The sequence below is a fragment of the Lithobates pipiens genome, unplaced genomic scaffold, assembly GCF_037356315.1.
Source record: "Lithobates pipiens isolate NorthernLeopardFrog02 unplaced genomic scaffold, aLitPip1_a1.2 Scaffold_18, whole genome shotgun sequence".
In the NCBI taxonomy this organism is placed as follows: Eukaryota; Metazoa; Chordata; class Amphibia; order Anura; family Ranidae; genus Lithobates; species Lithobates pipiens.
The window spans coordinates 441,865,103-441,893,023 of NW_027507758.1; the positions used below are offsets into that span (position 1 = coordinate 441,865,103).

General features: G+C 43.6%; 1 protein-coding gene across 3 annotated transcripts in view; it reads right to left on the minus strand.

The window, feature by feature from the left end:
- Nucleotides 1-27,921, minus strand: part of MED12L (mediator complex subunit 12L) — a 740,921-nt gene that overhangs the window by 16,831 nt on the left and 696,169 nt on the right. The window lies entirely within an intron of this gene.

Consider the following 27,921-nt stretch of genomic DNA (forward strand, 5'->3'; position numbering starts at 1 on the left):
TGGTAACTTTATTTTAAGTAAACTATAAATTCTAATTAATTACTAAATCAATTCCCTACCTGGGTATTTATTTCACCCTGTCACTACATACAATATGTTATTTTAGCAAAACTACCTGCAAATCTTGATAGGTGGTCGTTGTTCCTACCTTAATGGTTCAGTAGAATACATGCAATGAGAATGAATGTTTAACCCCAGCTTCTTATTTTTTCAGCACTCTACCTTTCCCTACCCCTCATCTAGAATTACTCAGGCTACAGTCTAGACTCTAAATCTTTCCACTTTATATGGGTGGACAAAAGGCCAGGTATAAACTGAAATATAAGTTTCACCCTTATGTCCTTGAGAGGATTAAGCGTGCCCAACCTGCATACCTACTTTCACATAGCCCAAATAGTACAGTTAGCACACACTGCAGAGATAGGCTATCTAGTACTCCAACTTCTATAGATTAATTGATGTTGATTCTGAACAGGATTCAATCTCTAATACTATGCCATATATTATCATTTTCATTCTCAGTGTAAGAGAGATGCAAAAGTAAGGGTGAGCTTAACTCTTCTCATACACTCTCAGCTCCTTCATAGCCTGCAGCTGCCATGTGAACACGCAGGATCAGGTGGAGGTGAGAATCACATTTCAGGGTAAAGATCCTTTTGCCAAATGAGATACACTTGGTGGATCTGCTTCTGTCTAGAGGAAATGTGGGGGAGTCTTGCATGCATTAAAATCACTTCCACCTTATCATGAGTGTACTTTTTGCTGCATCTTCTGTCTTTTCAAATTGAATATATATATGGTACTTGTAGCTGAGAGTCTGCTTATGTCTAGATAGAGGAACTGTTGTGAGATCTTGTGTATGTACTACAATCACCTTTATCTGATCCAGCGTGTCTGTATGCCAGGTAAGGTTCTATCTATGTCTATTGACGTTTGTTAATCACTTTACTTTTTGTCTGGATCTCTTCCCTGCTCCAATGAAAACTTTCTTAAATACAGGAAATTTTGAAAATATAGTTGTTTGGATTGGGGCCTATTATATATTTATAATAAAGACTGGTGGCCATATGATAGTGGTCATCTGCCTATTGCATTTAATCAGATTTATGTGGTTTATTTTGGCATGCTTTTCAAATGATAAGGACAGTTGTCATGTGAAACTAATATGACAAGGCTCCGTTGTATTTTCAAATGTTTAAAAAATGGTCAGCCTTATATAAATAACTGTAATAAATAAATCAATTAAATGGTTATATCTGATATATAATGGCAATTAATATAGGTATTTGAGTTACCCGTGATTGTAACTTTAAAAGTTCTTTTACAGGCTGGGGTCATTACTATGTACAGCTGGGTCTGTTTGTGAAAAGAGAACAAAGTTATGACCACAGTATCTGTAAAAGAAGCTACTAATGTAACCCAGCAATGATCCCAGTATCTGTATAGAAAGCTAGTAATGTACCCCAGTAGTGACACTGGTATTAGTACAAGAGGCTGGAAATGTAATTCAGTAGTGATCCCAGGATCTGTACAATAGGCTAGTTATTTATATAATTCGTAACTCTGATATCAGTACAAGAGGCTGGAAATGTAACTTAGTAGTGATATGGGTATCTGTACAAGAGGCTCAAAACATACATCATTAGGTACCCTGGTATCAGTACCAAAGCTAGAAATGTACCTCATAAGTGACCCTTGTATGTCTACAAGAGGCTACAAATGTAATTCAATTGTGATCCCAGTATTTGTACAATAAGCTAGTTATGTACACAAGTAGTGACCCTGGTATTAGTACAAGTAGCTGGCAATGTACCTAAGTAGTGACCCTGGTATCATTATGGGGGAATCCCTGGCAGTACTTTTTGTCTGCCACAAGATGGCCCCCATCTGATGGGCAACATCTTTCAACCAACTTCCTCTGAGCGCAGGTCATCCTGGACCCACTACTGTTTGTGAAAGGAGAGTGAAAGGAGAAGAAGCATAGTAATGATTATAACTATATAAGCTTTCTCCTCCCATTAGCATGCTCCTTGTCTGTAAGTGAACTTGTTGGGTCCTTGTAATGCTTCTTCTTCTCACACTCTAGCCCTGCTGAACAGAAACTGCAAGAGGCTGATACCAGTTGAAATTCAATTACCTACACTGCATTTTAAGAAATACATTTAATGAAGTATTGCTGATAACAGAACTGCACTAATTTGTGTCTTTTATATCTGCTAAGAGTCCAAATTAAATTTTTGCTTTCCTTTTTAGCTTCAAGCTGCTGTACAAGATTAGATTTATAATTTTCAGACAGAAAGGCAACTTCTTACATGAGTGCGATGATATAGCTAATACAAAGTGATAATTGAAAGAAATCTGGCACTATAACCATTTTGCATTAGTCATGAAAATATCTAGCCTCTTAGTTCATAAAGTAGTGACCCAGGTCAAGCGTTTTGCTACAATTTTCCCATAATGTAAAAGGACGTCAGAGCAGAGGAGCTCAGAGGGGAAAACAATTCTACAAACCAGCAGCTTTCACCAAACATTTCTTTGCTCTAAATTTCACATCAAGTCATTAGATATCACATGCACTTCTAATTACACACGGGGGAAGATTCATGCTCCTTGCACAAACATAACATCGGAATGCAGTCTATCCCCTTCCAAACTCTAAGTTACTGTACCTGCAGGGAATGTTTCATAAAATGCATTTGTTTAGGGAGAAACTTTATTTTCTTAGTTTTATTTTCCATATATAATGGCTGGCTTGCACTTCAAGGGACTCAGGAGAAATACCTGTGTGACACAACTTCAAATGTGTATGCATTGCAATAGATGTGAAATCATTCAGAAGTCTGTATGACTCCAATTTTCAGACAGAATGGAAACAAAAAACGAAAAATGTAAGCATATAAATGACAGCTCCACTGCTGATTTTGTATGGCCAGATTGAAATGATGAATTACTAGGAACTATGTTGTAAAATATTATATTGTAACATAAGCAGCAGGGAGTAAAATATAGTAATTAACGATTGCTTGCTATTACACCAAAAAAAGATGTATGGGTATTTAATGAGTTGCAGACATCCATACTAAATTAAGAGTTGAAGAAATAACATTTTCTAACTCTTAGACCAAAGAAGTGGAGTAAGGACATGTAATGCATGGCAGTTATACTTTGTAAGGTCTATAACTTTAGTTTACTTTCTAAAAAGTTCACACAAAATATCTTCTTATAAACTATATTGAGGAAAAGGGAGAACAGGGAAACAGACATGCATAGGTTTTTCAAAGAGAAACAAATATATACATATTATATATAATATAATATATACACCACGCAGGTTTCCGTTACATCAGAGGGGGCGGGGTCACCCTCACGTCATTGGGGAAGCCAGGCTTTCCCCCCTGCGTCAGAGGGGGCGAGGTCAGGTGACAGGTGGCCCCGCCCTCCTCATATAAGAAATGTCAGGCTGCCGGGATCCCCGCAGTGTCTCCGCCAGTGAAGACAGTGGATGGATGGAGGCACTTCGCTGGAGGGAGAGATCACCCCTTGCTGGATCAGATCAGCCATTGCTGGACCCCGGAGAGATGATCATCCGTCGCTGGATAGCAAGAGTGGATTACCACCGCTGGAAGCTTTTTTAAATTTTTTTTATTTTTAATAAAGGACTTTTTCAAAAGTGTGTTTGTCTTTTTTAACATTCTTTTACACTTTCTTTGTGAAATGGTAGGGGTACTTTTGTACCCCCTTACCATTTCAAACACAGGGGGCGGGATCTGGGGGTCCCCTTGTTAAAGGGGGCTTCCAGATTCTGATAACCCCCCCATTTGCAGACCCCCACAACCACCGGCCAGGGCTGTGGGGATGAGGCCCTTGTCCTCATCAACATGGGGACAAGGTGCTTTGAGGGGTCACAGACCCCCAAAGCATCCTCCCAATGTTGAGGGCATGTGGCCTGGTACGGTTCAGGAGGGGGGGCGCTCTCTCATCCCCCCTCTTTTCCTGCGGCCTGCCAGGTTGCGTGCTCCGATAAAGGGTCTGGTATGGATTTTTAGGGGGAACTCCACGCCATTTATTTTTAAAATTGGCATGGAGTTCCCCTTAATATCCATACCAGACCTGAAGGGCCTGGTAATTGAATTTGGGGGAACCCCATGCTTTTTTTTTTTTCTTTTTATCAATGACTTTCAATGACTTCTCTGTATTATGGGGAGCCGACAATTCATTATAGCCATGAGTGATTTTAAATCTTTTTTTGCTGCAGAAATGACACTTTGTGCAGGGACAGTTCTAAACATTGGAAACATGTGCCCCTTTACAGGCATACTATAGACACCCCCCAGGTAGGAAATATAAAGGAATATTACACTTTTATTGTTTCACTTTAATCATTGTTAAAATCACTGCTCCCGAAAAAACATCAATTTTTAAAACTTTTTTATGCATTGATACATGTCCCCTGGGGCAGGACCCAGGTCCCCAAACACGTTTTAGGACAAAACTTGCATATTAGCCTTTAAAATTAGCACTTTAGATTACTCCCATAGACTTGTACAGGGTGTTCCGTGGCTTTTCAAATTTGCCACAAACACCCCAAATTGTTCACTGTTCGCCGAACAGGCAATGTTCAAGTCGAACAGGCATTTGACTCGAACTCGAAGCTCATCCCTATGTACAAGGCATAACTCTGCTAAAACCTGGAGTAGTGCGCATGGAAATAATGTTTAGAGCATGATATGATTGCCTAAATGTTACTGAAATATACGGTATATTGTTTAAAGATAATCTGCTTTTAAACTGTGTGGAAAAAATTATTTCTACACTGAAATATCTTTAAAAGTCTGAGAAGAGATACATTCCCCTTTTTGTAATACTAGGTGGCAGCACAACTGAGCATGCTCAGACATGCAAACTACTCTCATTTAAAGTGCCAAAGTGTGTTTTTTAGAGTGAAAATTGGCACTATATAGTCCAATGCAAGTTTCAGCCATTGATTCTAATGGTACAATTGTAACTTCCCCAAATAAATAATGTTGAAATAAAATGTATCTTTCTCTGAAATAAATGTTCCTTTGCAACAATGTTGCTTCTACTTCGACTATTTTGTTTTTAAGAATGCTAGAATGTGGAATGTTTTGATGTTTTGGTAAAATAAATTTTTCTCTGTCACTTTCACTTTTTACTCTTCTTCTCACAAAAATCTTTACCCAAACTCACACAGGTGTCTTTACAAACCACAAACAATACTGATCCAAATTTAAAACGAGTCCCAATTTTGTGCGTTTTTTCCAATTTCCAAATAATCATAGTTTGAACCCAAAAAATGTGATATGTCTACCAACATCAGAAATCAAAATGTAATTCCCAAAAATTAGAGGGTAACATCACTATTCTACACTCACCCACCAAGAACCACCAAATATAACAGAATAAATCAAGAAGAATAACTCTTGAGTAATGTAACTCCACCACCTATATGCAGGATATGTGTATTTATGTGTAGGAGGTTTCCACATGTGCCAGCTCCGTGGCTTAGAGGTTAGAACCTCTGCTTATAATCTCTTAGGGTCTGGGTTTAAATCCCAAACATGCTGCTTAATGTAGAGAAGTTGTCTTATCTCCCTATGTTGTTAAACATAACTCCTAACTCAGGTCCCAAACCCACATCTAAATTTAGTATTTATGTGTAAGAGGGTTCCACCATCATTGTAAATCTTGCTAGATACACTATCTAGCCAAAATGTCTTGGTATGCTGATGCCATAAGAGTTCCCTTCACTGGAACTAAGAAGCCAAGATCAACCCCTGAAAAACAACCCCATATCATAATCCCCTCTACACCAAATTATCTGGACCAGTGCACAAAGCAAGGTCCATAAAGACATGGATGAGTGAGTTTTGGGTGGAGGAACTCGACTGGCCTTCACAGAGTCCTGACCTCAACACACCAGAAAACCTTGGGGATAAATTAGAGCGGAGACTGTAAGCCAGGTCTTCTCATCCAGCATCAGTGCCTGACTTCACAAATGAACTTCTTGCAATGGTCAAACATTCCTATAGACACACTCCTAAACCTTGTGGATAGCCTTCCCAGAAGAGTTGAAGCTGTTATAGTTGCAAAGGGTGGGCCAAATTAATTTTGAACCCTAAGGACTAAGACTGGGGTGCCATTACAGTTCAAGTGCGTATAAAGGCAGGCGTCCCAATACTTAGGACAATATATTGTATATTGCTTGTGACACTGAGCATGGCTATGGACTTAGGGCTGGTTCACACCACCGAGCTGCAGACTATGTGTGTGTGAGCCTACCCACTGGCTAAGTGGGTAGCAATTCCGTCTAGCAACACAGGGGTTGCTGGTTCAAATAGCCAACATGCTAATGCTTGTGTTGAAGTTTATTTGTTCTCCCTGTGTCGTTTCTTACCACAATCCAAAGACATGCTGGCATTTTATTTGTCTCCTGTCAAAATATTCTCTAATGTAAGAAAGTAAATTTTTCCACTTTAGTTTGGAAGATCATTGCAGCCCAGGACTGATGTTAATGTTTCTTAGCACTAATCATGCGCAGGGGCTTGGACATTTAAAATTGTAAAGTTTACACTGCACAGGTATACAAATATGCTTAGAAAACTGTTGCTTTGTTTATGTGCATGCAAATGGACTTTGATCTTTGGCCTGTAGTTGGAGATTTGATGCACATAGCTAAGGGCTAACACCATTGCAAATAGTATTATGTGTTCCTGCTCATCGGTTACAATCACTTTAGACATACATGAAGAGACAGATTGAAAGATACTGGTGGACATGTATATCTATTGAGCTGTGTCAGTGTGCTAACATTACAACCTATATAAAGGGCTGCAGTAGGGAGGGTTCCTTAGGCCAGGTTTTTTTCTGTGATTTGTGGTGTGGTGGGGGGGGGGAGCAGGGGCCTAGATAAGGGGGTATCAGGGGTGTTCAAACACTCCCGCAGAGCATCCTGGCATAATGCCCAGATAATGCTGTTTAGCCTCAGCATCAGCACAGTAGAAGCAATCAGAGATTCGGAGTGCAGCAGCCAGCCCGACTTCTATTGTGCCCAATCCCCTCAGTTTAATAAAGGGTCCCCCTGAAAAGCATGAAATTACTGCAAGGTCTCAGATACCGGCAATTAACAGTGCACAGTTTAGGGGACTCCTCCCCAAGGTATCATTTGACACAGCCGAAGGCAGATGAGGATGCATACGTTTTCCTACTTCTGTGCCGTGCTGAATCTGAGGTCTGGTAAGTGAGGAGGCATCAATTTGTCTGTTTTACGAAGGGGGAAGTAAGAAATCCAGTCTGGGGGAGTTTCTTTTGGTGGGGGGTTAAGGAAAGGGGGGTGGGTTTGCTTTTGGAGAAGGGGGGTTTCTTGAAGAGAAGGTTAAAGGGGGTGGTTAATGGCAGGGATTTGCTTCTGGGAGGGAGTTTGATTGGATGATGGGAGATTTTCTTCATAATTAGAAATCTTTGCTGGGGGAGTGGGTATTGACTGAGGGAGATATTTTTGCTTTAGTGGGTTGGTTTAGAGACAGGGGGGTTTAATTTTTGGGGGTTACTTGAGGGAGTAACCGGCACTGCTGGAGACATTAAATCACGCACTAGAAGCGGGAAAGCTTCCTGCCTCAATGCTAGAGGCAAATATTACATTAATCTTAAAGGAGGGGAAGGATCAACAAGAGGTCTCGTCATATCGGCCGATATCCCTGCTATGTTCAGATGTAAAAATTTTAGCCAAGGCCCTAGCAACTCGCTTAAATAACTATATTCATAAGTTAATACACCCAGATCAGTCCGGGTTTATCCCGGGCAGAACAACTAGCACTAACATTAGGAGGGTCTTCTTAAATTTACAAATACCCAGAGATAATGAAAGCCCAGGTGCCATATTGGCCCTGGATGCTACTAAAGCCTTTGACAGTCTGGAGTGGGGTTACCTCTGGGGTGTATTGGAACGTTTCGGCTTTGGCCCGTTATTTATCCAATGGGTAAAGTTACTCTATGGGGGACCCAGGGCTAAGATTAAAATGGGGACTAGATTTTCCGATACATTTTATCTAGAAAGAGGTACGAGACAGGGGTGTCCGCTTTCTCCCCTCCTGTTCGTGCTGGCTATGGAGCCCCTGGCAGTGCTGGCGAGATCGCGCCCGGACATCCAGGGGTTCCGGCGTGGGCCGGAGGAGAAGAAAGTGGCCCTATTCGCAGATGACGTTTTGTTTTTTATTGGTGACACGGGCTCTACTCTGATCAACGTAGTGCAGCTGATGGAGGAATTTGGGCAACAATCAGGCCTGGTCATCAACTGGAGCAAATCAGCCCTTATGCCACTGTCGGGATCGGGAGATCTAATGTCATCGTCAGTTTTGGGATTAGAAGTGGTGCCTAAGCTAAAATATATGGGTATTTGGATTCCTAGAGATATAAATCAGTATGTTGTGGAGAACTTGGTACCATTACTGGCGAAGCTGGAACAAAAGGTCAACAGCTGGTGTCGCCTCCCTCTGTCTGTGGCAGGCCGCTGTAGCCTAGTTAAAATGATTTGGCAGCCACAGATTTTATATATTCTCCATAATTCCCCAATCTGGATCAACCAGAAGTGGCTTACCAGATTGGAGGTACTGATTCGTGAATTAATATGGGGGAAGAGACAGCCTCGTATTCGCTTGCAGACACTGCAGTTGTCTGCAGGAAAAGGAGGAGTAGCGATACCACATCCAAGAACATACTTCCTGTCAGCCCAGCTCCAGCATTTTACCGGGGCTGGGTTTGAAGGAGGTGGTAGCCCAAACCATAAATTGATGATCGACAAAGCACATCATAAAACATTAGCTGAAGTTTTGGAGGCCAACTCATTTGCATGCAAATGCCCTACCAACGTATTGGCGAGGAAGGTATGGCAGACAGTCAAGCAACTCCTAGACTATGAGGGAGTAACTGAGTATACACCCCTATGGAACAACGGAGACTTGGCTGAATTAAACAGTATAGGTAAACCACTGGAGTGGGAGAGAAGAGGGATTAGTAGGCTAGTCCATCTCTACCAAGGGAATTCTATGAAATCTTTTGAGGCCCTTCAGCAGGAATTTGGCATTTCGAATAAAACGTTCTACACATACCTGCAAATGAGGCACGGGATACAAGCACAGTATAGCACACTTACTATTGAGAGGACAAAGTCCCCCCTACTTCAGGAACTCCTTGAGCGAAGGCAAACAAAGGGCCAGATCTCTAGGCTATATATAAAACTCAAGGATAAAGTGTTGAAAGGAGAGGGACCCGATAAGAGTAGAAGGGGATGGGCGGCAGATCTGGGACCACTTAAGCAAGAGCAATGGGATGAGACCTTAGCACAGGGGAACCTGGTATCTATTTCTCCATCACAGCGTATGTCCCATAAGCTCTTTATATATAGGGCATACTACACCCCTAAAAAAATGTGGAAAATAAATAGAAAATTTAATGGCAACTGCCCCAGATGTGGGGCATTAGGGGACCTTCTCCATATCAGTACTGGATAGAAATTGTACATAGAATTAATAGGATTTTTAACGCCGCCCTAAAACCAGAAGCTAAGACTTGTCTACTAGGGATTATGGAAGGGGGTAGAGTATCTGGCGTAACAAAGATATCTATACTGAGGTGCTTATACCAAGCCAGGCGACTAATTGCGTTGAACTGGCAGGCTAAAAGCCCCCCAGTATTACAAGCATGAGTAAACGCCATAAACTCCACAATTTGGTGTGAACGAACAATGTTTGTTAGACAAAATAATAGAAAAATTTTTTAGGGCGCTTTGGAACCCATGGTTGAGGGATATTGGCTACCCCCTGGATGAGACAGAGGATGACAAGACTTAGTGAGTACCTACTTGGTTTGGGCTTGGCGTAGGTTGAGGACTCTTTGGCGCTCTCTATTGCTGCTCCCGAAGTGATCTGTCATTCGCCCGCCGGTCGGCCGGTCGGCCTGGCCGGCGTCAGCAACACGTGTTCTTAGAATAGGGTATTGGGGGGGGGGGGGCTTAGCAGGCGGGTTAGGGATAATTAGTATGTTACTATACGGTTACACCTGCATATTTTGGTAAATTTTATGATGGTAGAATTCGTATTTTTTGTTGTCTTATATGTCAATTTTTTGTAACTATGTCTATGTTATATCAAGGAAAAAAGAAAAAGTGAAAAGATTCTTTTCATTAAAGAGTAATTAAATTAAAGAAATCTTTGCTGGGGGAGTGGGTATTGACTGAGGGAGATATTTTTGCTTTAGTGGGTTGGTTTAGAGACAGGGGGGTTTAATTTTTGGGGGTTACTTGAGGGAGGGAGATATTTTACAGTGGGGATCTTTGCTTGGGGAGAGTGGGTTCTTAGGAGGGAGAGTGGGATTTTTTCCCTTTAAAAGAGATGTTTTGTTTTTTTAATTATACTTACCTAGGCGGATGGACCATCGATCCAATGTTGCATCTGTCCCCAGCTGCTTTTAAGCCCAAAAACAAAGTGATCAAAGACCGCTGATCACTCAGTTCTCAGTCTTCAGTGAGCAAAGAGTGGTGATTGTCAGTTCCTGCCCCCCTCCCCTTCCCCAAGCTCACTGGAATGCCAGGCTGTGGAGGAGGCAGGAGAGGCTTGCTCAGGGTCTCTGCGGCTCACTGAGAGGCTGAGCGAGCTGCTGGTCCAGGCATCTGGGTGAATCCTGATTTTAAAGTTAGGATCTTTCCACAGTCTGGACCTGCTGAGAGATGTCAGCTGACAGCGGGCTATAGCTGGCTGTTGCCTAAAAATGGGTCACAAAAGTGCAGAACGAACTGCACTCCTCCCCAGGAGAAGTACAACCAAGCAGTATGCTGTCCTTTCAGAGCATATGCACCAGTGACAGCACCGGCTGCTTTCCATGTGAATATCTCCTAAACACCACATCACTGAATTTACTGTAAACCACAATATGTTGTCCCTTCCACCTACTCAACTTGCACAGTAAGCTTAGCTAAAATCCAGTCTTGGGTCTCATTCATATATCCTACATGACCATGGTGCAGCAAGTATACTGCAAGTACCTGCATCCGGCATCAGATTTTCTAATATCTGCTCAGCCTGTACACCTGAGTGATCGGCTAAAAAGAGCCAAGGTTGTCTGCTGCTGTAAACATATATCCACCTGTATCTGCACATCCAGTGGTTACCTGCAGGTAGGGATACATTGTTGCCCTTGGATAAAATCTCTCTGCATCCAGGGTCAAAAATTTGTCCCTAACAGCAGGTAACCACTGTGACCCACAGTTTGTTAATGCGTCACTCAGGCTTGATCGAGGTGGGGAGTAATGTAGATGATACCGCATGTGCTGCAGGAGTGTCGGGGAGGGATGGAGCTCATCCCAGCTCCTGTAGTCACTGAAGGGAAGAGAGAGAAAAATCCCTTGTGCCACACATCCACAGAGTCCTATGGTAATGTAGTAGAGATGGGAGAGACCTCAGCCAGGGTTCCCGCCAGGCCACACCCCAATGAGTTTTCCTTTGTCCCCTGGAGCTTAAACTTGGGGACCACTGGATGTACAGATACATGATAACAGCAGTGGCTCTTTTCAGCCCATCAGTCAGGTGAACAGGCTGAGCAGCTGTAGGTATTCATGGTATATTTGCCATTCCATGGCCATTTAGAACATATGAATGAGATCCAAAGCCTGGTTTACATGGTACGTTTTTTTTAGTTCAACCCAGCAGGCTGAAGGAAAAGAAAAACTAGGGAGCTTAGGAGGAGCTCACTGTACTCATGAGTACACTACCGCACCACAACTCGTGCATTGCATTCTATTCAGTTAAATGGGGATCATTTCTGCTGCGCTGCCTTGCAAAGGCCCATGGCCCCACTCTGCTGTCACATGTCGCATTTTACCGTACCTCCCCCAACATAAAAGTGTAAATGATGCCTTTAAGTTTGAAAGACCTGAACCCCTCAGGAAAAAAAAAATTATCTACATCCCTGGAGGAAAGAGGAATGATATTGTGCATAATGACAAACACCCCACTAGAGTTGTTAGTTTGCAAAAGTGGGTTTATGTGGCCATGTTTTCAATGTTGTGTGTGTATTGTTTCTGTCTGACCATGCAAACATGGTTTGGGAGCATGTGCTGACCTTCTACCCTTTGATATCATTGCCTAATCATATACACAGAAATGCAGCTTCCAGCAGAACATGGTCACCAATGTACCATATATACTCGAGTATAGGCCGACCCGAATATAAGTCAAGGCACCTAATTTTAACACAAAAAACTGGGAAAACTTATTAACTCGAGTATAAGTTTAGAAATAGCCTAGTGAGAAATGCAGAAGCTACTGTAAGTGGAAAAGTGGGTCAACAATGCCCATCTGCAGCCTCACGATGGCCATTTGCAACCTTACTGTGCCCATTTGCAGCCTCACTGTGCCTTTTGCATGCCTCACTGTGCCATCTGTATGCCTCATTGTGCCATCTCCCTGCCTCGCTGTGCCATCTGCATGCCTCACTGTGCCAAATGCATTCCTCACTATGCCATCTCCCTGCCTTACTCTGTCCATATGCAGCCTCATGTACCTGATCTCCAGAACACTGATGCTGTAACATGCAGTCTAGTCAGTCCTCCTCCTCGACCGCGACGAAACACTGATTTTGTTTCCCAGCAGTGAGTCAGTGCTTTGCCTATCAAGGACGAGGAGAAGGGGGGCTTTGTTACACTGTACGGCCCCCGACAAGAGTGCATGTCACAACGCCGGTAGATCAGATGCATCGGGCTGCAGATGAGCATAGTGAGGCAGGGAGACTCGAGTATAAGCCAAGGGGGGCGTTTTCAGCACAAAAAAATGTGCTGAAAAAGTTGGCTTATACTCGAGTATGTGTGTGGATTGTGGGGTGGGTGTTAGTTTGAATATGTGTCTTTTTTAATATTATGTTGGAATGCTTTGTAAGAGTAATGACTGTTAAGTATGTTTCTATAATCTTGCAGATAAAAATGTGATGTAGGTTGGTGGGTGAGTAGTGGTACTATGAAATGTGTTGCCCGTTATACACTGAAAGTAAAGCTGTGTCCACTCTAAGGTTTAGGCAAATTTTAGATTGTAAGCTCCTATGAGCAGGGCCCTGAAAACCCATTTGCTAGCTGTATTGATAAATGTAGCACCATATATACTGTATAATAATTGTTTTCATGCTAGAAAATAGTGTATATAATTTGGTTTCTGCTGGAAAAATAAAAGTACATTATTGAGCTTGTTTGTTGTGTTTTTTCTCTTTTCTTTCTTCTTTTTAATTCGTTTTGGGGAGTGCAATATCTTTCTTATACCCATATAAATTATAATTTCTTGATCATACATCACGGGACACAGGAGCTCATTACATAGTGGGTTATATAGGCACCTCTGGTGATTGGACACTGGTTGACCCCAATTAAGGAGAATTCCTCCCCTATATAACCCCTCCCATCTGGGAGGCACCTCAGTTTTTTCGCCAGTGTCTATGGTGGTTGGTCACGTAAAACATTAGCTCTATGCAGGTCCCTGCGAGGGCCTAAGGGCTATAACAAACCGGATCCATACCTCGGGCCGATATTTGACTCCCAAGATGGTATGGTACCCGGGCCTCGTCAGCCGAAGAAGCAAGGTTTTGCCTGTAAGTCCTCTCCATTGGAAGACTGGGCTCTGGGAAAACCAGACTTGGTGTACTGTTTATACAGAGCGCACAAAAGTTTCTGGCAGAGCTTTCTACATGGCCCAGGTAGGAGGTTCTTCCGAGAAAGAGCCCCAGATAAACCTGAAGGTTGGCTAACAATACCCGCCGTGATGGGTGAAGGCTGGAATTTGTCTGGTTCAGCAATTCCTGCGGCGAGGACAGGTAAGGGAAGTTAATCCTGTATATATATATATATATATATATGAATGGATTTCTTCATTATGAGTAGTTGTATGTCTTACCTGGTTTCCACCACTAGAGGGAGTTAGAGCAACCTGATGCATACTTACATGCCTTTCAGTACACACGCTCAGTGAAGCCTGGTTCTCCAGCTGACTCACGTCTCCATTACAGTCCCTGCCACATCAAGGTAAACAGGGGTCCCACGTAGTTTGGGGGTCCCACGCAGCTCCGTTTGGGGTTCTCCTTCCCCCCTGGATCCCGCAGTCCTCGTGCACGCGCACGCATGCGTGCATGCGCGCCGGGCGCGTTCCCGGCCTAATGGAGGAGGGGGGAGTGTGGTTGTGAGCCGTGCACGTCAGTATGCACGGTGCTGTACTGCGCAGGCGCCAGGCGGCAGATTTAAAAAGCCCAGAGCGTCAGGGGGCTGTAATTGGAGACACAGGAGCTGTGGGCAGTAAGCATCCGTGGGGATTGGATCCAGGCAAACCTTAGACACCTACTCAGCATCAGGTTGTGCAGTTAAGCATTTATATTTATTGTGAGACTTTAAAGAGGAAGTAAACCCTGATGGGTTTACTTCCTCTTTTTTTCCCTGCAAAGGTAAAGCATAATGGACTACTATGCATCGCATAGTAGCTCATTATGTGTCACTTACCTGACACAGGAGCCAGCGAAGTCGCCGCTGATCCCTGTAGTCCGCCGCATCCATCTTGCTGGTGGCGTCTCGCAGCTCCGACCAATGACAGCGGCGAAGCCGCGATGACGTCACTCCCGCGCATGCGCACGGGAGTCGCGTCTCGCAGCTCCGCCGCTGCCATTCGGCAAAGCCGCGATGACGTCACTCCCGCGCATGCGCACGGGAGTCGACAAATTAGGCAAATCCATTCTTGGACTTGCCGCATTTAGTGCGCCTGCGCGCCGCTGTCTACGGCGCATGCGCCGTAGACAGCGGTGCCCATTTTCGGGCAAATATCTCCTAAACCATATAGGTTTAGGAGATATTGCTTGGACCTACAGGTAAGCCTTAATCTAGGCTTACCTGTAGGTCAAAGTGGTTTGAAGGGGTTTACTTCCTCTTTAAGCACAACAGTGATTGCACTTGTACTAGTACCTCTGCTTTGTAGCTTAGGACTATGTCTCCTCGTAAGAGGGTCTCAGGGGGAGGTAGCAAAGGCACTGGTAAATCACTGCCTAGGTCCAGGGGTTCTAAAAGTGCCTGTAAATTACCACCCCCCCCCTGCAAGACTGGAGCCAGCCTCTCAAGACGAGTCAGTGCCCCTGTCAGGTTTTGCAGCCTCTCCTAATGTCTCAGCCCCGGTTTATGTCACTGAGGACTCCCTTAGAGCTACATTGGAGGGTTTTGAAGGGAGAATCATGAATTTTATTTCTGCTTCCCTGAAAGATAGCAGGAAAAGTGGTAGATCCCCTCCCTCTGCTGAAATCCCTCTCTCAGATGATTCTTCTGAAAATGAGGAGAGATCCCTATCTGTGGATAGGGATCATGAGCAGTCGGATGAGTCAGAGGAAGAGGAGTTAGTCCCCTCCTCTCAGGCACTCAGAAAACAGGTGCAGTATTATACTGAATTGGTGCGTACCACATTCAGAATGCCTGCTGCTGAAGTCACTACGTCCTCTGTCTCTTCCCTGGGAGTCAGGAAAGCCCCACAGACTGCCTATTCCTTCCCAATTCATCCCTTAATGGATAAATTGATGTATGAGGATTGGGGACATCCCGATAAACTGTTTGCTCCTCCTAAAAGGTTTTCTGTGCATTATCCTTTGGAGGAAAGTTTCACCAAGAAGTGGGGGGTCCCATCTGTCGATGCGGCTGTTTCTTGTGTGAATAAAAACCTGACTTGTCCATTGGATAATGCGCAGGTATTTAAAGATCCAACTGATAAAAAGCTGGAAACCTTATTAAAAGCCTCCTTTTCCATGGCTGGCACTGTGGTGCAACCTACAGTCGCAGCCGTGGGGTTGTGTCAGTTCCTCAAGGAACAGGTTAAGCAGATGCTTGGGCTCCTTCCCAGTGAGGAAGTAGAAAATTATGCAGAATTACCTCACATTCTGTGCTTCATGATTGATGCGATTTTGGATTCTGTCCAACAAGCATCACGTTTGTCTCTCATGTTGGTTCACATGCGAAGAGCCCTATGGCTAAAGAGTTGGGCAGCTGAGCTGTCATGCAAGAAGCATTTGATTGGGTTTCCATTTAAAGGGGAACACTTGTTTGGAGAAGAATTAGATAAATTCGTCCAAAATATTTTAGGGGGTAAATCTACTCTCCTTCCAGTCAAAAGGAGCAAGCGTCCTTCATTCAGGCGTGCTCTCTCTCCCGAAGCATCAAGCTCTAAGCAGTGGCAAGGGCCTTCTCAGCCCTCCTCTACTAGAAAGGCTCAAGGCCGAGCCCAGGGGCAGAAAAAGACTTGGGGGCGAAAGTCTGCCAAGCAGAGCCCAAAAACTTCCTTGTGAAGGGGCGCCCCCGCTCGGCAGAGTGGGGGGAAGGCTCCTGCAGTTTGCAGGAGCCTGGCGGGAAGAGATCCAGGACAAGTGGATGATCTCTTCGGTATCTCTGGGCTACAGGCTAGAGTTTCAGGAGATTCCACCTTCTCGTTTCCTAAGGTCAAGGATCCCCAGGGATCCAGTAAAGCAAAAACCGCTATTCCTGGCCTTAGATCACTTACTATCCCAGGGGGTGATAGTAGAAGTGGACCCAAAAGAACAGGGTTCAGGGTTTTACTCAAATCTCTTCACCGTTCCAAAGCCAAATGGAAGTGTCAGACCTATCCTGGATCTGAAGGATCTGAACCGGTTTTTACGCATCCGGTCCTTCCGAATGCAGTCAATCCGCACTGTGGTCTCCTCCCTGCAAGGGGGAGAATTCATGGCATCAATAGATATCAAAGATGCATATCTCCATGTGCCAATTTTTCCCGCACACCAAAAATTTTTAAGGTTCGCGGTAGAGCGGCGCCATTTTCAATTTGTGGCCTTGCCATTCGGGCTTGCTACGGCCCCTCGAGTCTTCACAAAGATTCTAGACCCTCTCTTAGCAGACCTAAGAGCTCAGGGCATAGCCGTCGTGGCTTATCTAGACGACTTGCTTCTCATGGAGAAAACAGCAGCGTTCCTGAATCACAGCGTCACCAAAACGCTAGAACACCTGGAACGCCTAGGTTGGATCATAAACCTAGAAAAGTCGTCCCTACAGCCTGCCACCAGGTTGGAATACCTGGGCATGATCATCGACACCGCTCAGGGCTTTGTTTCTTCCAAAGCTAAAGGCCTTGGCCATTGGGGATCTTGTGCGCCTAATTCTGGGCAGAAGATCTTCCCCCATTCGGTTATGCATGAGACTGTTAGGGAAAATGGTCGCCTCCTTCGAGGCCGTCCCATTCGCCCAGTTCCACTCAAGGCCTCTGCAAAGATGCATACTTGCGGCTTGGAACAGGAAGCCCCAATCCTTGGATCTTCATATGCCTCTATCCCCAGGGACACGCAAGAGTCTCGTCTGGTGGTTGCAAACCAAGAATTTGCTGAAGGGCAAAACTTTTCTTCCTCTTCCTTGGAAGATTATCACAACAGATGCCAGCCTGACAGGCTGGGGAGCAGTGTTGGAGGAGACGTGCTCGCAGGGGAAATGGTCTGCGTTCGAGAAGCTACTGCCCATAAATATCTTGGAGATCCGGGCAGTTTACATGGCTCTCATAAAGTGGTCTTACAGACTACGAGGTCTCCCGGTTCGGGTTCAGTCCGACAATGCCACAGCAGTGGCTTATATCAATCACCAGGGCAGTACCAGGAGTCTGGTGGCCCAAAAAGAGGTGAATCGCATACTTGTCTGGGCAGAAAAGCATGTTCCGTGTCTTTCTGCAGTCTTCATTCCAGGAGTGGAAAATTGGCAGGCGGATTTTCTGAGCCGCCAGCAGTTGTGCCCAGAAGAATGGGCTCTGCACCCCGACGTGTTTCGGAACATATGTCACAGGTGGGGTACTCCGGATGTAGATCTGTTTGCATCCAGGTTCAACAGGAAACTGGACAAGTTTGTGTCAAGGACAAGAGATACAGTTGCTCAGGGGTCAGATGCTCTGACAGTTCCCTGGGATCAGTACAATCTGATCTATGCCTTCCCCCCAAGCCCGCTTCTGTCGCGGTTCCTGGGAAGAGTCAAGAGGGAGACAAAGTCGGTCCTTTTGGTGGCCTCGGCTTGGCCCAGGCGACCATGGTATGCGGAGATCATGAAATTGGCAGTAGGCAGGCCATGGATCCTCCCTCTCCAGCCAGATCTGCTCTCACAGGGTCCAATCTACCATCCTGCTTTACGCAGTCTGAATTTGACGGTTTGGCTGCTGAGACCCACATTCTGAGAGACCGTGGCCTTTCGGGGCCAGTCCTTTCTACTCTGGTCAATGCCAGAAAGCCGGGCCTCCAGGCTTATTTATTACAAAATCTGGAGGACATATGTTTCCTGGTGTGAACTCAGGAAATGGCATCCTAGAAAGTATGTCATTAGTAGAATCTTGGCCTTTCTTCAGTCAGGCCTAGAAATGAATTTGGCCATAAGCACTATCAAAGTGCAGATTTCGGCCCTGTCAGTGTTTTTTCAAAAGCCACTTGCATCGCATTCCCTGGTACGGGCTTTTATCCAGGGGGCCATGCGGATAAGACCGCCAGTTAAGCCTCCGTATGCCCTTGGGATCTGAATTTGGTTCTCTCGGCTTTGCGGGGGCAACCATTTGAACCTTTGCATCTGGTTTCATTAGTTCTCCTGACTAAAAAATTGGTCTTCTTGGTAGCCATATCTACGGCTAGAAGAGTATCAGAGCTGGCAGCTCTTTCCAGCAAGGAGCCGTATCTAATTATTCATAAGGACCGGGTAGTCATGCGTCCCAACAGGTCCTTTCTACCTAAGGTGGTTTCGGGTTTCCATTTGAATCAGGATGTAATCCTACCATCCTTTTTTCCGGACCCTTAATCCACAGAAGAAGAATCTTTGCACACTTTGGATGTGGTTAGAGCAATCAGTATTTATCTTCAAGCAACTACTCAGATAAGGAAAACGATTGCTTATTCATTTTGCCGGAAGGCCCTAGGAAGGGCCAGGCGGCATCGAAATCCACTCTCTCAAGGTGGATTAGACAAGTTATTTCTCAGGCCTATGGTTTAAAGGGGAAGATTCCTCCTTTTCAGGTGAAAGCGCACTCTACTAGGGCTGTTAGTGCTTCTTGGGCAGTGCATCACCAGGCCTCCCTGGCTCAGATCTGTAAGGCTGCAACTTGGTCATCAGTCCACACATTCACCAGATTTTATCAGGTGGATGTCGGAGGGCAAGAGGATATCGCCTTCGGGCGCAGTGTACTGCAGGCTGCAGTTTAGGTCCTCCGGTCCCTGGCGGTCTATAATTATGATCTGTGTCTCCCTCCCCTCAATCTGAGCATTGCTATGGGACATCCCACTATGTAATGAGCTCCTGTGTCCTGTGATGTATGATCAAGAAAATGGGATTTTTATATACAGCTTACCTGTAAAATCCTTTTCTTGAGAGTACATCACGGGACACAGGGCTCCCGCCCCTCTTGGGTTTTACGTGGTTTCTTATTGCTTTGCTACAAAACTGAGGTGCCTCCCAGATGGGAGGGGTTATATAGGGGAGGAATTCTCCTTAATTGGGGTCAACCAGTGTCCAATCACCAGAGGTGCCTATATAACCCACTATGTAATGAGCTCCTGTGTCCCGTGATGTACTCTCAAGAAAAGGATTTTACAGGTAAGCTGTATATAAAAATCCCATTATATAATTGTGCACCAAAAAACCTAATCTCTTCAGCACACGTGCAAGTAAATGTTAAATGTGTTTAGGTGGGGTCTTTGTATATAACAGAGTAAGAAAAAATTGTTTTTTTGTGCGTTGCGCTGCTGGATTATATATGTCCTGGATGGGGGGAGTGAGGAAGGGAAAAAAGAGGGGAGGGGGTTTTATGGGGGAGGGGGAAAAGGTTTGGGGGAAAAAAAACGCTGAAGTTGGTAGATTGGTGTGGCGGATTTAGGGATGTCAAGTCTGCTTGTCACAGAGTTTTGCAATCCTTGCTATGTATGTCAGAAAAATGCAGCAGAAGTAATGGATAGCTGGCAGGATCACAAATTATAGTCCACAGTTACTGGTTGTGGAAAATAGTCATAGGAAGGGGATGATTTCTTTAACACAGGCAGGTAGGCAGCATGTTCAAGGGTAGAAGGTACCTTGTAAAAGACATATAAACAGAAGAAAAAACAGCGCCAATCTAAGTGCAGTATTGTTGAATCATAGACATTTAATTTGTGAAGTTATGCACTCACACTCTACCAGAAGGTTTCAGGCACATCATGTATCTAGAGGGCATCGCAGGTCTCTCGAGGAGAAGCGGTAACTCGTTCGGCTGTATCTCTCGTCCGATGGCGCCGGTGGTTCCCAGCGTCGCACGGCTTGGTATAACAGCGTCAGGGAGGTCCGTTCGTCCGTTCGTTGTTACGTTGAGGGGCGCACTGCGATGACGTTTCGTTGTAGTTTACGTTGCACGCGTTCGGAGCATACGTGCTCCTTCATCAGGCATTGATGAAGGAGCACGTATGCTCCGAACGCGTGCAACGTAAAAAATGTCTTTGATTCAACAATACTGCACTTAGATTGGCGCTGTTTTTTCTTCTGTTTATATGTCTTTGTATATAACAGCTGTGGAGAATTGCAGGTAATGAATTCAGCTGGTGGATAGGCAGTGTTGTATGTGTCAGCCCTGGTTCACATTGGTGCGATTTGGCATGCGATTTGACATGGCGGTGGCAATTGCACCGCCCTAATCGGTGCCGCAATTTCCAAAAGTAGTTTCTGTACTACTTTTGGCGACTTTGCACAGATTCTCTGAAATTCCCCCCGCAGTCGAGAATGACATGCAGGAATGAAATTGTGTGAGTTCAGCGGAACTCGCAAGATTTCCTCCCGCTGTCAGTGTGAACCAGGGCACAAACTGGGCCTTTGTCTTTGTAATTCACCTGCTGCAATTCCAGGGACACCATTTCTTATCAAACTCCCTTCATTTCCCCCTGAAATATTGTTTTATGTATAAATACAGATTCGCATATCTGCAAATAACCGGAAAAAAAAAATTCCAATCATGGTTGCGATCAAATATTTGCAGCTGTGATCAAAAGAGCGTGGTTTCACCTTCCGCTCTGGAAATTAGTCATTGTAATCACCCGGAAGTTCCTATGCTGGTCAGGATCTCCATCTAGGTGGACATGTGAGGTACCTCTTCAGCAAAGAGGAGGTGCTGCTCATTTGTCGGGTAAGTGTAGGATATGTACTTGTGCTTACTCAATGTGGGGGTGGATGTGGTAGTTAGATTTGGTGTGGATGGGGTTCATTGATTTGATTGGCGTCACCACACATTTTCTTCTCGCTCATGTGCACACATCACTGTAAATCAGTAAGGACTATGCAAATATAAATGAGAGCTCATTTCTATTAAAATATATATGACTTGTTTCACACTTGGGTGACTTTTCCAGCAAATTTGGACCTCCGAGTTGTATGACATGTTGTACCCCATGATTCTCAATGATACATTAAGTCACACCAACTTCAAAGTAGTCTCTGTACTACTTTGGTGTGACTTTCATGCGGCTTGAGGTACATAGGCACACAGGCATTCCCAGAAGTTGGGGCCAAGTTGCAGTGGCAAAGTGGCAGCAAAATAGTGTGACTTTCAGGTTGCAGTAGTGTGAATGAGATTCATGGATAACACCTTTTGGCACTATTGTCACTTTTACATCCTGAAAGTGGGGCACTATCTTGGTTTGACTTTGCTGCGATTTGAGGTCCATAAGATTACACAGGCATTCTTTCAAGTCATGGCAAAGCTGTGCAATTTTAAGGTCGCACAAGTGCAAATGGGGCCTAATTCAAAGGTGTTATGAATTAAAGCGGTTGTATACCCACTGAAGTTTTTTTTTTTCCTGACCTGCAAAGGAAAAGGCATAATGAGCTACTAGCTACGTTATGAAATACTTTCCTTAGAATGAGGCCCCAACATCTGGCCCGATCCACGCCGAGGGAGCTGACGTGTTCCCTCTGCGTTTCTTCCGGGTATCGCAGCTCCGGCGCTGTGAGTGGACGGAGCCACGATATCGTCTGCCGGACTTTCAGCCGAGAATCCCCTGTGCGCATTGCGAGGGGAATATCTCCTAAACCATACAGGTTTAGGAGATATTTTTTTACCTACAGGTAAGCCTTATTATAGGCTTTCCTGTAGGTTAAAGTAAAAAATTTGACTATACAACCACTTTAATCTCATTAGGTTAATTTCACACTTGGGTGGCTTTTCATGCAGCTTTGGGCCTCTGAGTCGCATGAAAAGTTGCCCCCCATGATTTCCATTAATATCTATGCAACTTCAACTATGTTCAGTTAGCTCTGAATTGACGTGTCAGATTGCAGGCCAAATCAGCACCTTTTGACAGCAAAGGAACTGTCCGAATTGGTGCCACACCGCATGGATTCCCAAATGTGGTTCCTGCAATACATTGGGCAACTTCAGGGGGTGATTTCTTACCTTCCAGCTTTTTGAGATGTGTATGAGGGACACCTATTATCAAAAGTATGTAGCCAAAGTACACACCCCCTAACACGCCTCCTTAAAGGAGACTTATAAAAAAAAAAAATAGTTAATCCCCCAAGTGATTTATTTTTACCAATAATATTCCTTTAGATTGGCTTTGGAAATTTACAAACAAAGCAATTTAGAAATTGGATGAAAGGTTTAGCACTGGGAAAAACTTTTTGAAAGATAAAAAGTTTTTTATATATTTTATATACAATGATATAGATCAGAACAAAATGAGGGACAAATGAGGAGGAACAAGGGACCGAGGGACTTTGTTCCAAATCAGGGACAGTTGGAACCTACAGTGGGGACGGAAAGTATTCAGACCCCCTTACATTTTTCACTCTGTGTTACATTGTAGCCATTTGCTAAAATCATTTAAGTTCATTTTTTTTCCTCTTTAATGTACACTCAGCAACCCATATTGACAGAAAAACACAGAATTGTTGATTTTTTGCAGATTTATTTAAAAATAAAAACTGAAATATCACATGGTCCTAAGCATTCAGACCCTTTGCTGTGACACTCATATTTAACTCAGGTGCTGTCCATTTCTTCTGATCATCCTTGAGATGGTTCTACACCTTCATTTGAGTCCAGCTGTGTTTGATTATACTATTGGACTTGATTAGGAAAGCCACACACCTGTCTATATAATGCCTTACAGCTCACAGTGCATGTCAGAGCAGATGAGAATCATGAGGTCAAAGGAACTGCCTGAAGAGCTCAGAGACAGAATTGTAGCAAGGCACAGATCTGGCCAAGGTTACAAAAAAAATTATCCTGCACTTAAGGTTCCTAAGAGCACAGTGACCTCCATAATCCTTAAATGGAAGATGTTTGGGACAACCAGAACCCTTCCTAGAGCTGGCCATCCGGCCAAACTGAGCCTTGATGAGAGAGGTAAAGAAGAACCCAAAGATCACTGTGGCTGAGCTCCAGGGATGCAGTCAGGAGATGGGAGAAAGCTGTAGAATGTCAGCCATCACTGCAGCCCTCCACCAGTCGGGTCTTTATAGCAGAGTGGCCCGACTGAAGCCTCTCCTTAGTGCAAGACCCATGAAAGCCCACATGGAGTTTGCTAAAAAATACCTGAAGGACTCCAGGATGGTGAGAAATAAGATTCTTTGGTCTGATGAGACCAAGATAGAACTTTGTGGCCTTAACTCTAAGCCGTATGTGTGGCACTGCTCATCACTTGTCCAATACAGTCCCAACAGTGAAGCATGAGGGTGGGAGCATCATGCTGGGGGGGTGTTTTTCATCTGCAGGGACAGGGTGACTGGTTGCAATCGAGGGAAAGATGAATGCAGCCAAATACAGGGATATCTTGGATGAAAACCTTCTCCAGAGTGCTCAGGACCTCAGACTGGGCCAAAGTTTTACCTTCCAACAAGACAATGACCCTAAGCACACAGCTAAAATAACGAAAGAGTGGCTTCACAACAACTCTGTGACTGTTCTTGAATGGCCCACCTAGAGCCCTGACTTAAACCCAATTGAGCATCTCTGGAGAGACCTAAAAATGGCTGTCCACCGTTTACCATCCTACCTGACAGAAGTGCAGAAGATCTGCAAAGGAGGAATTAATTTTTTTATTTATTTTACTTATATAGCGCCATCAATTTACACAGCGCTTTACATATACATTGTACATTCACATCAGTCCTTACCCTCAAGGAGCTTACAATCTAAGGTCCCTAACTCACATTCATACATACTAGGGACAATTTAGACAGGATCCAATTAACCTACCAGCATGTCTTTGGAGTGTGGGAGGAAACTGGAATACCTGGAGGAAACCCACGCAGGCACAGGGAGAACATGCAAACTCCAGGCAGGTGGTGTCATGGTTGGGATTCGAACCAGCGACCCTTCTTACTGCTATGTGAAAGTGCTATGAAAGTACACCACTGTGCCACCCGCAGAGGATCCCCAAATCCAGGTGTGAAAAACTTGTTGCATCTTTCCCAAAAAGACTCATGGCTGTATTAGATCAAAAGGGTGCTTCTACTAAATACTGAGAAAAGGGTCTGAATACTTAGAACCGTGTGATATTTCAGTTTTTCTTTTTTCATGAATCTGCAAAAATGTCAACAATTCTGTGTTTTTCTGTCAATATGGGGTGATGTGTGTACATTAATGAGGAAAAAAAAACGTAAATGATTTTAGCAAATGGCTGCAATATAACAAAGAGTGAAAAATTTAAGGGGGTCTGAATACTTTCCGTCCCCACTGTATGTGATTTCACTAGACATCTGTGAACTCATATCTCTGAAATCACACACAAAGTCAGGCCCCTTTTTTCCTACGACTTTGGACATCAGAGTCGCATGAAAAGTCATACCCCATGATTTCCAATGAGTATCATTCATATCTGTGCGACTTCAAGTCACACTGACTTCAAAGTAGTCACTGTATTATTTTGGTCCGAATTTGATGCGAGTTGAGGTCCATAGACCTCAAGTTTACACAGGCATTCCCTGAAATCACGGCAAAATCACAGAAAAGAGGCGAACGCCTATTAGCCAATGCCACATCAGCATGCGCATGGTTGTTACTATAATATTAATGACTGAAATGCAAAACAAACAAAAAAATTATTGTACAGAATCAAACCTTAGTAAATGTATTTTCTATGTAGGTTTGCGCTTAGCTCTGAAGCATAGTGGTATGCCCTGCTACATTCAAAGGTTCAAGCTATGAGTTCAAATCCCACTGATGGTAAACGTAAATTTTACTCAGCAGCATAGTTATTCATGCACATCAGTTTGGTTTATTTCATAATTGTATCTCTTTAAATGCATGCAATAGCATGTAATTATTGAATAATATTATGGTGTGGAAATCCCCAAAAAAGCAGTGAAATGTAAATGAAAAAAAAAAACAATAGTCGGTTTTTGACAAGTCCTTTATTGTAAAATAGCTCCAAGCTGTCTTCTTCCCTGAGCTGTCTTATCCTGCAGCTGTCTCTCCCATCGTCATCTTCTCCCTGAGCCGCCTCTCCTGCCGCCACCATCTTCTCCACCTGCTGTGCTCTTCCACGCTGCTGGTTACCCGTTAATAAAAAAAAGCCACTCTTCTTCTGTGGCAGTCCCCCTCAGCTTTGTTGTCACCCGCTGTGTGGCGTCTCTTACATAGCCATGGGGCAGACTGCCTGGGTAACATCATCGGAAGACCACGGAAGACCGCCACAGAAGAAGAGCAGCTTTTTTTTTTAGTGGGTAACCGGCTGCATAGAAGAACATGGCAGCGGGAGAAGGCGGCAGGAGAGAAGGCTTGGAGAGAAGAAACGTCAAACACTAGTAAATGTTTTTTCTATGTACGCTTGTGCATATAGGCTAGAGGTCAGCACTTCTACATTGAAAACTTAGGCCTTGAAGAGCTCATGGGTTCAGATCCCACAGAGGGATACTAAAAGATTACAATTGGTGGAAAAAAGGTGAATGACAATTAGCTAAAGCAGCATATGCTGAAAATAGGTGAAAGCCACTGAACTTTAGTTTGGCTGACTCTATTATATTAACTCTTAAAATGCATGCAATGGTATGTAAGTATTCAATAATATTATGGTGTGGAATTCCAAACATCACACACTAGTTAACGAGCAGTTTACATTTGTTTATTTTAATTTGCTTGTGCACTGAAAAAATAAACAGACCTGGTGGATGGTAGGGATTTGAACTCATACCTTGAGTGCTGTGGTAACATCTGAGCAGACCACCAAGCCATTGTGCTAAGTACACTAAGACCTGCATAATAGTGTAGTATGATTAAAGAATGAACATAAATAATGTCACCTATAAAAAAAATAAAAAACATGAAAAAAAAACCAAGAAATAAATAGGTAACCTAAATGTTCAATACATGTAACTTTACAGAATAGCAGACATTACTCTGTAATAATCATTCATAACTGCATTCATTAGCAAAAGAAGGAAAAAAACTAAAAATACTAATTGCAATATATATCAATAGATGCACACGAGGTAGAGCACATCTCACATAAAAATGTTTCTTTCACATACATGGATCATGGTTGCAGTGCAATGGTATATAATAACTCAGTAGACATTGGCATTTGCATATCCACGGAATTGCTAATTAGCGCTGATTTCCAAATTTACTAACGTATGTTCGCCGCTAATAGCGATCTTTTTCATTCACACATTCGCCTGTTGAAATCTTAATTGCCTAAAATGGGCACTATTACATGTAATAGCGCCCAATACTTGCTGCTATAGTAAATTACCTCTACTATGTTGTTTTCCTTGTATGAGATAATTGTATGCATTATATTATGTTGGGTAAAGAAAGTTTTCTTTTTTACAGAAAGACACTAGAATCTAAGTAGTTGTAAAGGCTGAAGTTTTTTTTTTACCTTCCACTATTGATTATAAATAAATAAATAAATAAATAAAGTGTATTTCTAGACAAAACCTTTCTTTGTGTTAGCTAGAGTGGGGAAGAGGTATACCCCCCTGCCAGGTTTTTATTGTTGTATGTATCACCATTGAAGAAATTCACCCTTATATTTGCACTGTGACCACTGTTAGAATAAAAGTGAAGAGAAACATAAAACATTTTTGAATTGTCCCTCGAACAGCAATAAAGGGGACATCTTCTAATGGGGAAACCTGTTCTGGGGACAACCAAACAATTCCCCCACATTGGGAGATTTACTCTAACTTCCTTGTGTTTCTAGGACAGGAAGTGAATAATTAAATTCAGAATAAACTAGTAGCAGCTTTAAAGTCGTATTAAACCCTCAGTGTTTTTAGTTTAACATATTGAGCACACTAAAGTAAATTTTTTGTTTAAATTCTTACTCTACTCCACTGCCCTCAGTGCTGTTTCTCTGAATTTCTGGTCTACATAGGAAAGGGTTAACAATCTCGAGTGGTTCTGTTAGTTTGGAGAATGGAGAGGGGAGGAGGAAAGAGTAGCAGGGTTGTGCCTTGACATACTAGGCCAGTGATGGCGAACCTTGGCACCCCAGATGTTTTGGAACTACATTTCCCATAATTCTCAACTACACTGCAGAGTGCGTGAGCATCATGGGAAATGTAGTTCCAAAATATCTGGGGTGCCAAGGTTCGCCATCACTGTACTAGGCTATGGGGCTGTGTATTTTTATTGTGTAGGGTTTCAACTCAAGTCCCTGCATGCAAGTGTAACTTCCACTCTTAAACAGGAAACCTGGGGCAGCAGTCATGGCACTAGCTTAAACTGGAAGGATAGGCAAGAATTAAAAGATAAAGAAGCTACCTACATAGTAAAAGACAAAGAAGCTACCTATGTGATTGAATGAGCTGTTGAAAATGCTTAAATTAACCAAAGGTTTATTATCACTTTAACCCTTTTTCTTACCCTATCCAAAAAAAATTTTGGATATATA